The following is a 10,366-nucleotide window of genomic DNA, read 5'->3' on the forward strand; positions in this document are numbered from 1 at the left end:
TGTGCCCTGTAAACTTTCACTCAATGCAAAATAAAAACATTTAATTAAAAAAATAAAATAAAATAAAAATAACAAAAAATAGAGTGGAAAAACAGAAAACAGTAAGATGGTACAGCTAAAGCCAAACATCAATACAGACACCTATTGGTGTCAAGTTGATTCTGACTCATAGTAGAATTGCCTCATAGAGTTTCCAAGGCTGTAATCTTTACATAGATCATAACAAACTATGGATAGCATTGCAAAGAATGGATATTCAAGAATACTTAATTGTGCCTCATGAGGAACCATTATAGTAAATCAAGAGGCAATTGTTCAAGCAGAATAAGGGGATATGCAATTGTTTAAAATCAGGAAAGCTGTGTGCCAGGGTTTCATCCTTTCACCATACTTATACAATCTGTATGCTGAGCAAATGATCCAATTAACTGGATTATATGAAGAAGAACATCAGAATTGGAGGGTGACTCATTAATAACCTTGCTTGCTGAAAGCGAAGAAGACTTGAAATAGTTACTGCTGAAGATCAGTCTACAGCCTTCAATATAGATTGTACCTCAATGTAAAGAAAAAAAATCCTCACAACTAGACCAATAAATCATGATAAATGGAGAAAAGATTGAAGTTTCAAAGACTTCATTTTGCTTAGATGCATAGTCAGTGCTCATGGAAGCAACAGTCAAGAAATCAAATGACATATTGCATTAAGCAAATCTGCTGCAAAAGACTTCTTTAAAGAGCAAAGAGATCAGTTTGAGGACTAAGGTATGACTGACTCAAGCCATGGCAGTTGGCTGGTCTGGAGTGGTTGCTGATACAGCAACCTGGATGACAGGGTGCTGCTGGAGGTTGGCAACAGCAGAGGTCAGCAGTTCGAATCTATCAGCCACTCCATGGGCGAAAGATGAGGCTTTCTGCTTCCATAAAGATTTACATCCTTGGAAATCCTAGACAGGGTCACTGTTAGTCGAACTGACTCCATGGCACCTAACAACGTAGGTCTTACTTATAGTCATATGGATATTATCCTATCACAGATAGTGTTGTGCTTCATGACTAATCTTGATATGTTCTTTTAGATGATGAATGTGACACCATTCCTCTTCAATTTATCATACCCAGCACAGTAAACCATGTGATTGTCAGATTTAAAATGGCCAATGCTAACCCATTTCAGCTCGCTGATGCCTAGGGTATCAATGTTTATGCATTCCATTTCATTTTTGACAACTTCCAATTTTCCTAGGTTCAAGCCCATACATTCCATGTTCCAATCATTGATGGATGTTTGTAGTTGATTGTCCTCACTGTGAGTTGTGCCCCATCAGCAAATGAAGGTTCTGAAAGTTTTACTCCATTTGCATCATCACGGTCAAGTCTACTTTTAGGAGCAGCTCTTTTCCAGTCATATTTTGAGTGTCATCCAACCTGAGGGACTCATCTTCCGGCACTGTATCTGACAATATTCTGGTGCTACTCATTCTATTTCAGTACTCAATATTCTGGTACTATTTGACAATGTTCCACTGCTATTCATAAGATTTTCAGTGGCTAAACATTTTAGTAGCTAAACATTTGCAAGACCAATGACTTCTTCATTGCAAATACCATTTTTAAGCAATATAAAAGACACATGCACCTCACTAGATGGAATACATAGCATTCAAATAAACTACATCTGTGGAAAGAGATGGTGGAAAAAACAACAACAACAACAACTCATTATTATCATCCAAAACAAGGCCTGGGACATCAACAATGATATCCGTCATTCCACGTCCTCATTGAAATCTGGATCGAACCTCTGGCTGTTCAATATCAACATACTGTTGCAGCCGTTTTTAAATTATTTTGAACAAAATTTTATTTGCATGTGATATTAATGGTATTGTCCACTGATTTCCACATTCTGTTGAGTCACCTCTCTTTGTAGTGGACACAAATATGGATCTCTTCTAATCAGTTGGCCAGGTAGCTGTCTTCCAACTTTCTTGGCATAGATGAGCGAGTGCCTCCAATGTTGCATCGGTTTGTTAAAAGATTTCAATTTGTAGTCCATTAATTCCCAAAGCCTTGTTCCTTGCTAATGCCTTCAGTGCCCCTTGGACTTCTTCTTTCAGTATCATTGTAACATGTAAGCCACCACAGTTTGACAAACTGACGGTTGAGTGGTAGGTTTTTTTTTTAACTTCATTTTTAATAAAAATAGTTGTGTTAAAAAGCTAATAAGAACCCAAACCAAAACCCACTGCTATCACATCAGTTCTGTAGAACGTCTACGACTGTACATCTCATGTGAACAAACAGCATCATCTTTCTCTTGTAGGGATGGTGGGTTTGAGTTGCTTACCTTGTGATTAGCAGCCCAATGCCTGGAACAGACCATCAATTGCTTATATGCAAGTTCAGTCTGAAGCAGAAAAAAATGAAATCAAACTCATAAAGAGCCAAAATGAAATTAAAAACATATTCAAATTAAAAAAACAAAACATAAGGGATAGAGGAATAGAGGAGAAAAACAGCCTAAATCCCATTTTATCAATAATTGGATTGAATGTTAATTTGATTAAAGTTTCAAGTGAAAGGCAGAATGGATCAAAAAATTAAAAGCAATACTCAACTATCTGCTTTAAATATAAAGACAGGTTGGAAGTAAATTGATAGCAAAAGAGTATCATGGAAGTGGTGTATGATGGTTTGAGTGGCTGCTAATATCAGATAAAATAGGCTTCAGGGCAGAGAATTAACATACACAAGGGATATTTATGATGCTTTATATAGAAATCATTGGTATATACACACCCAACAGTGAAATTTCGGCATACAAGAAGCAGAAGCTGATAGGTTAAAGGGAGAAACAGGCAATTCCATAAACAGTAGATTCAAACCCCTTTTTTTCTTAGCTATTGATCAAAAAACTAAACAAAAGATCTGGATAAATCAGCCAGGCAAATTGATCCAAATGATATTTTTATAACATTCTACACAACTACAAATTATTGGCAAGACAATAATTTGTAAGACAAACATATTGAAAATGAAAATGGAAAGCAAGCTACGGAACAGGATTAGATATCTATAATATATACATCAGAAAAAGAACTTATACAATATCTGAACAATCTTATGTATCCATAAAAAAGTCAAACAACAATAAAAAAAGATTTGAACAGATATTTCATAAGTGAATATAAATAAATTCCCAATAAATATATGCAAAAGATGTTTGACATCATTAGTCATCAGGGAAATACAAACTCAATGAAATATTATTGCATACTCACTAAAATGACTAAAATTTTTTTTAAATGATGATAATGTAAAACTACAAATTCTCAAACAGTACAGATGGGTGTAAAATGTTACATTGGGAAAACATTTTGCAGTTCTTTGAAAAGTTAAATACACAACTACCATACAACCCAGGCATTCTACTTTAGGAATTTATCCAGAAGAAGTACAGAGAAATATATCTTCAGACAAAGATGAATACATGAATGTTCAACTTAATATTCATCAGGTAATAGATAAACAAATTGTGGTCTGGCATACAATGGAGTGATATTCAACAACAAAAAAGAGTGAACTATTGATGCACACAGAAGCATGGCTGAATTTTAAAATTGTTTTAAGAAGACAAACACAATAGAATACATATTGCATGGTTCCATTTATGTAAAATTAAGAACAGACAAATTAATGCATAGTGACAAGGCAGATTGGTGGTTACCTGAGATGGAGAGATGGATGTATTGTAAAATGGCACAAGTGTTGGAGGTCATGGTTGTGCAATTGTTTCACAGATATATACATCTTTCAAAATTCACCATATTTATATGAAGTCCTGGTGTGGCGCTCTGGACTAATGCATTGGACTGCAAAGCCAGTTTGAACCATAAGATCGACAGTTCAAGCTTACCAGCTGCTCTTGAGAAACCCTACACAGAGTCGCTATGGGTCAGGGCATTTAACATGTTTTATATGGTTGCCATTTATTGCTTTAAAAAGAAAAAAAAATGATTTAAATTTAATTTTATACCTGTCTGTCTTCCTTCTTAAGGGGCTCTGGTAGCATAGTGGTTACAAATTGGGCTGCTAACCTCAAAGTCAGCAGTTCAAAAATACCAGCGGTTCAATGGGAGAAATATGAGGCTTTCTGTTCCCATAAAGATTTATAGTCTTGGAAACCCTATACAGAGTCGCTATGAGTTGGAACTGACTCCATGACACATCACCAACCAACCAACTCTTCCTTCTTCAAAAATTCAGTTCAAATGTCATTAGATTAATTCAAGCAAAGCAGGCATGGTAGAGTGGCCCCAACAACCAGTATCAGATGTTGGAGCACAAGAGACATTAGCAGGGCATTCATGTTTCCTAGCGTGGAATATTGATTAGAGCTTGAAAAGAGTGAGGAGAGCTTCCACACTGACTATCAAGGGGAAGTGATGTTGATAACATGAGATTAAGTGTATTTAGTGGGCTATTCATCCAGTAAGTAAGTATACTGAGAGTAATGGAGCCAACTTTGTTACTGTTGGAGAAAAAGTTATAGATATGGAAAGTGAAAAAACAAAGGAACCCAAGTTGTTAGATTACAGTTAGAGGTATTGGTGAGAACTCATGATTTTCAATTAGATATAAAAACTCACTGTCATCAGTTGATTCTGACTCATAGTTCCCCTATAAAGGGTTTTCAAGACTAAAGGCAGAAAGCTTCATTCTTTCTTCCCAAGTATGATTGGTGGATTTGAACCACCAACTGTGTGGTTAGCAGACCAATGCCTAAACTATAGTGCCATTAGTGCTACTTGTTATCTATTCATCTGTCAGTTTGTTATACTTGGGTGTGTGCTGCTGTTATGCTTGAAGCTAAGCCATCGGTATTTAAGTACCAGCATGGTGTACAAGTCTCAGTGGAGGTTCCACACTAAGACAGACTAGGAAGGAACACAGGCAAACTACTTCTAAATGTTTAGCCACTAAAGTCGCTAAATCTTATGAAAAACAGCAGAACATTATCAGATATAGTGCCAGAAAATGAAAACATTATGAATATTACTAGAACTTTGGCAGATATATTGCTGGAAGAGTCCCTTGGGTTGGAAGGTACTCAAAATAAAATTGGGGAAGAGTTTCTTCCTCAAAGTAGAGTTTGCCAGGATGCCTCAAATGCAGTAAAATTTTCTATACCTTCATTTGCTGATATGGCACAACTCATATTCAGAACATGTAATGTACAAAGTATAAATCTAGGAAAATTGGGAGTTGTCAGAAATGAAATAGAACACATTAAGATCCACATCCTTGGCATTAGCGAGCTGAAATGGGTTGGTATTGGCCATTCTGAGTCTGACAATCATAAGGTTTACTATACCAGGAACAAGAAATTCAAGAGGAATGGTGTAGCATTCATCTTCAAAATGAACATTTCAAAATCAATCTTGAAGTACAATGTTGATAATATCCATACTCCTACAAGGAAGTCCAATTGAACTTAACTATTAGCACCATTAATCAAATATAAACAACAACTACTACAGGCAGTGATGACAAAATTCAATTTTACCACCATTTTCACTCTGAAATTCATCTAACTTGTAATCAAGATGTGTTGATGATTACTTGTGTAGAATTTGAAGGTTGGAAACAAAGAGGAGGGTTCAGTTGTTAGACATTATGGAATTGGTGATAGAAAAGATGCTGGAGATCACATGATGAAATTTTGCAAGACCAATGACTTACTCGTTGCAAATATATTTTTTAAACAACATAAAAGTTGATTATATGCATGGACCTCACCTGATGAAATACATACGAATCAAATTGACTACATCTGTGGGAAAAGAAGGTGGAAAAGCTCCATGTCATTGGCCAAAACAAGGCCGGGGAAGACAGTGAAACAAACCATCAATTGCTTATATGCAAGTTCAGGCTGAAGATGAAGAAAATTAAATCCATGAAGACTAAAATATGACCTTGAACATATCCCACTTAAATTAATCTCAGGAACAGATTTGCTGCGCTAGACACTAATGACCAAAGACCTGAGCAGCTGTGGGATGACTTCAGGACCATCAAAAAGGTAGAAAGCAAATGTGTTTTAAAAGCCAGGAAAGAAAGAAAAGACCAAAATAGATGTCAAAAGACACTTTGAAACTTGCTTTCCAGTGTAGATGCTAAAGTGACTAGAAGAAATGAGGAAATGAAAGAGCTGAACAGAAAACTTCAAAGGGCAACTCAAGAAGAGAATTATTATAATGAAATGTGCAAAGACCTGGAGTTAGAGACCCAAAAGGGAATAACACACTTGTTTCTCAAACTGAAAGAACTGAAGAAAAAAATTCAAGCTTTGACTTGCAATATTGAAGGATTCTGTGCAGAACATTGAATGATGCAGAAACATCAAAAGATGAAAGGAATATACAGTGTCATGGTATAAGACCAAAAAGAAATGGTCAATGTTCAACCATCTCAAGAACTGGCATATGATCAAGAACTGATGGTACTGAAGGAAGAAATCTAAGCTGCACTGGAGGCATTGGCAAAACTCAAGACTCTAGGAACTGTTGGAATACAAATGGAAATCTTTCAACAAACTGATGAAGCAATGGAGGCACTCACACTTCTATGTCAAGAAATTTGTAAGACAGCTACCTTGCCAACCAATCGGAAGAGATTCATATTGTGCCCATTCCAAAAAGAGGTGAACTCATCAGACACTATCATTACTATCACTTGCCAGTAAAATGTTGCTGAAGATAATTTAAAAATGCCTACCACAGTACATTGACAGGAACTGCCAAAAATTCAAGTCTGATTTAGTAGAGGCCATGGAACTAGGGATATCATTTCTAACATCAGCTGTGTCTTGGCTGAAAGCTGAGAATACCAGAGACATGTTTATTTGTGTTTTATTGACTATTCAAAGGCTTCTGACTATGTGGATCATGACTAGATATGGATAAGATTGTGAAGAATGGGTATCTTCAAACATTTAATTGTGCTCATGAGGAAACTATACATACTCAAAAGGCAGTTGCTGGCAGAATAATGGGAAACTGAATGGTCTAAAATCAGGAAATACATGTGCCAGGATTATATCCTCCCATCACATTCACTCAATTTGTATGCTGAGCAAATAATCTGAGAAGGTGGATTATATGAAGAAAAATGTGCCATCAGAATTGGAGGAAGACTCATTAACAACCTGTGATATGCAGATGGTAGTGAAGAGGACTTAAAACCCTTTAGTATGATTGTCCCTAAGAGTAAAGAAAATAAAAATTGCTGTTATTGGACCAATAAGTAAGATCATAGTAAATGGAGAAAAGACTGAAGTCATTAAAGACTTCATTTTGCTTGTTGCTGTTGTTGTTAAGTGCCGTCGAGTCAGTTCCGACCCATAGCGACCCTATATAGGGTTTCCAAGAAGACGCCGGTGAGCTTGAACCACCAACCTTGCAGTTCAAACAGCTTTGCTTGGACCCACAAAAAAGACGTGCCAACTAAATATGATAAGCCATGCTGGACTAAATAATTGTGCTTCTGAAAGATATTGATGAGAAATTGGCCCAATTTGAATAAGGATCCGAGGAAAGATGGTATGATATGTCAACATTCATTTCTGAATTTTGAGGGTACTTTGATTATTTAGGATTTTAGAAGGATGTTCATGTTTGTATGAGTTGCATGCCAATGTATTCTCATTGATAGGGTGTCTTTTTGACAATATTCTTTCAAATTGTTAAGGGTGGGAAGAGGTTCTTTGTAGCAGTCTTGCAATTTATCTATATATTTGAAATGATTTCAAAAAACCATCTTTGGCAACCTAAGACAGAGCCATTGCCATGCTGCAATGAGTTTTGATGATGGGTAAGACTGAGGAATTCGCACTGACCGCCTAAGACAGGCAGCGTCCCTTAAACAAACAATAAATAAGGGCGAATCTGATGCAGACAATGCAGACCCAGTCAGGAGGTCAAAACCCTGTGGGCCCAAGCGTTGTTGACCATCCAAACCATAGGCTCTGAGGATCAGACTAAAGTCTAGTAAACATAGTAAACTAGTAGACATAGCAAACTGTCCCTCATCTGATTATTCAGTAATGCTTGTTAGTAATCTCATACATGAGCCCTGGATATCCACGGACAAATGTAAAAACCTTCCCTAAAAGCCAAGACTGTAAGTTCCAAAAAGGCAAGTCCCCCCACCCCCCTAAAAAAAAAAAAATGCTAAAGAGGATAGAGAGAAACACTGTTAACTGATGATATATGGAGGGGATAATAATCAATGTAATGAAACAAGCTATATGAATGGTTGAATGTGAAGCTGATTATGTGCCCTGTAAACTTTCACTCAATCCAAAATAAAAACATTTAATTAAAAAAAAACAACAACAAAAAAACAAACAAACCATCTTTGAAAACACAACTTTATATGAACTGGTAAAATATAGCAAATGGCATTTTACATAATAAAGAAGAATTAAAATAGAATACAACAGATAAGTACTTTAGACCAATAACATCATGATAAATAGCGAAAAGATTGAAGTTGTCAAAGACTTCGCTTTACTTGGATCCAAAATCAACAGGCATAGAAGCTGTAGTGAAGAAATCAAACGATGTATTGCATTAAGCAAATTGGCTACACAAGACCACTTTAAAGTGTTAAAGAGAAAATATATCAGTTTGAGGACACCTGACCCAAGCCATGGTATTTTCAGTTACTTAATATGCATCTGAAAAAGGAAGATCATAGAAGAATTGATGTGTTTAAATTATAGTGTTAGAGAAGAATATTAAAAGGGCCAGAATGACAAACAAATCTGTGTTAAGGGAAATATAGCCAGAATGCTCCTTACAAGCCAGGATGGTGACACTTCATATCTCATACTTCGGACATGTTATTAGGAGGGACCAGTCACTTGATGTTAAACCATTTTAAGAGGTAGCATATGATAAAGAGCCAATGATACTGATGAAAGAAGTCCAAAGTGCATTGAATTTGGCAAAGATCAAGGCTCTGAAAATTGATGGAATTCAAATTGAAATCTTTCAGTAAACTGATGCAGCACTGGAGATACTCACTCATTTATGCCAAGAAATTTGGAAGACAGCTACCTGGCCAACTGATTGGAAGTGATCCATATTTGTGCTTATTCCAAAGAGAGATGACCCAATGGAATGTGGAAATAATTGGACAATATTGTTAATGTCACATGGGAAATAAAATTTTCCTAAATATAATTAAAAAACAGCTGCAACAGTACAATGATAGAGAACTTCCAGTGGTCCAAGCCGGATTCAGATGAGGATATAGAATGAGGGACATCATTGCTGACGTCAGATGGATCTTGGGTGAAAGCAGAGAATACCAGACAGATGGATACCTGTACTTTATTGACTACACAAAGACTTTTGATTGTGTGCATCATGACAAGCTATGTACAACATTGCAAAGACTGAGTATCCCAGAACACTGAATTGTGCTCATGAGGAACCCGTACATAGACCAAGAATCAGATGTTTGAATAGAACACAGGTGGCAAACATTGAATGGTTTAATTAAATGCAGTAAAGGTGTGTGCCAGGGCTATACTCCTTCACTGTGTTTATTCAATCTGTATGATGAGCATATAATTTGAGAAGCTCATTTTTTATGAAGAAGAATGTGGCATCAGGATTGGAGGATGACTCATTAACAACCTGTGATATATAGATGATACAACATTGCTTGCTAAAAGCTAAGAGGACTTAAAATATCTACTGAATAAGCTGAAAGACCAGAGCCTGTGTTATGGGTTGCACCTCAGTGTACAGAAAACAAAAATTCTCACCACTAGACCAATAAATAACATCAAAATAAATGGAAAAAAGATTGAAGTTTTGCTTAAATCAACTATAAACACTCATGGAAGCAGCAGTCGAGAAATCAAATGATGTATTGCATCACACAAATCTGCTGCAAAAGACATCGTTAAAGTGTTCAAAAGCAGTGGTATCACTGTGAGGACTAAGGTGTGCCTGACCCAAGCCATGGTATTTTAAATAATCTCAGCGCAAGTGAAAGTTGGTCAATTAACAAAGAAGAATGTACAACAATTGATGCATGTGAGTTATGGTATTGGAGTAGAATTTTAAAAGTTCAACAGACTGCCAAAACAACAAACAAATTGACTTTGGTAGTTCAGTCAGAACGCTCCTTAGAAGCCAGGATGTCCAGACTTCAGACATATTATCAGGAGGGGCCAGTCCCTGGAGAAGGACATCATGCTTGGTAAAGTGGCGGGTCAGCGAACTAGAGGAAGACCTCTAATGAGCTGGATTGGCAGAGCAACAGCAGCAATGGGCTCAAGCGTAAC

Source organism: Chrysochloris asiatica, unplaced genomic scaffold (assembly GCF_000296735.1).
Source record: "Chrysochloris asiatica unplaced genomic scaffold, ChrAsi1.0 scaffold00120, whole genome shotgun sequence".
In the NCBI taxonomy this organism is placed as follows: Eukaryota; Metazoa; Chordata; class Mammalia; order Afrosoricida; family Chrysochloridae; genus Chrysochloris; species Chrysochloris asiatica.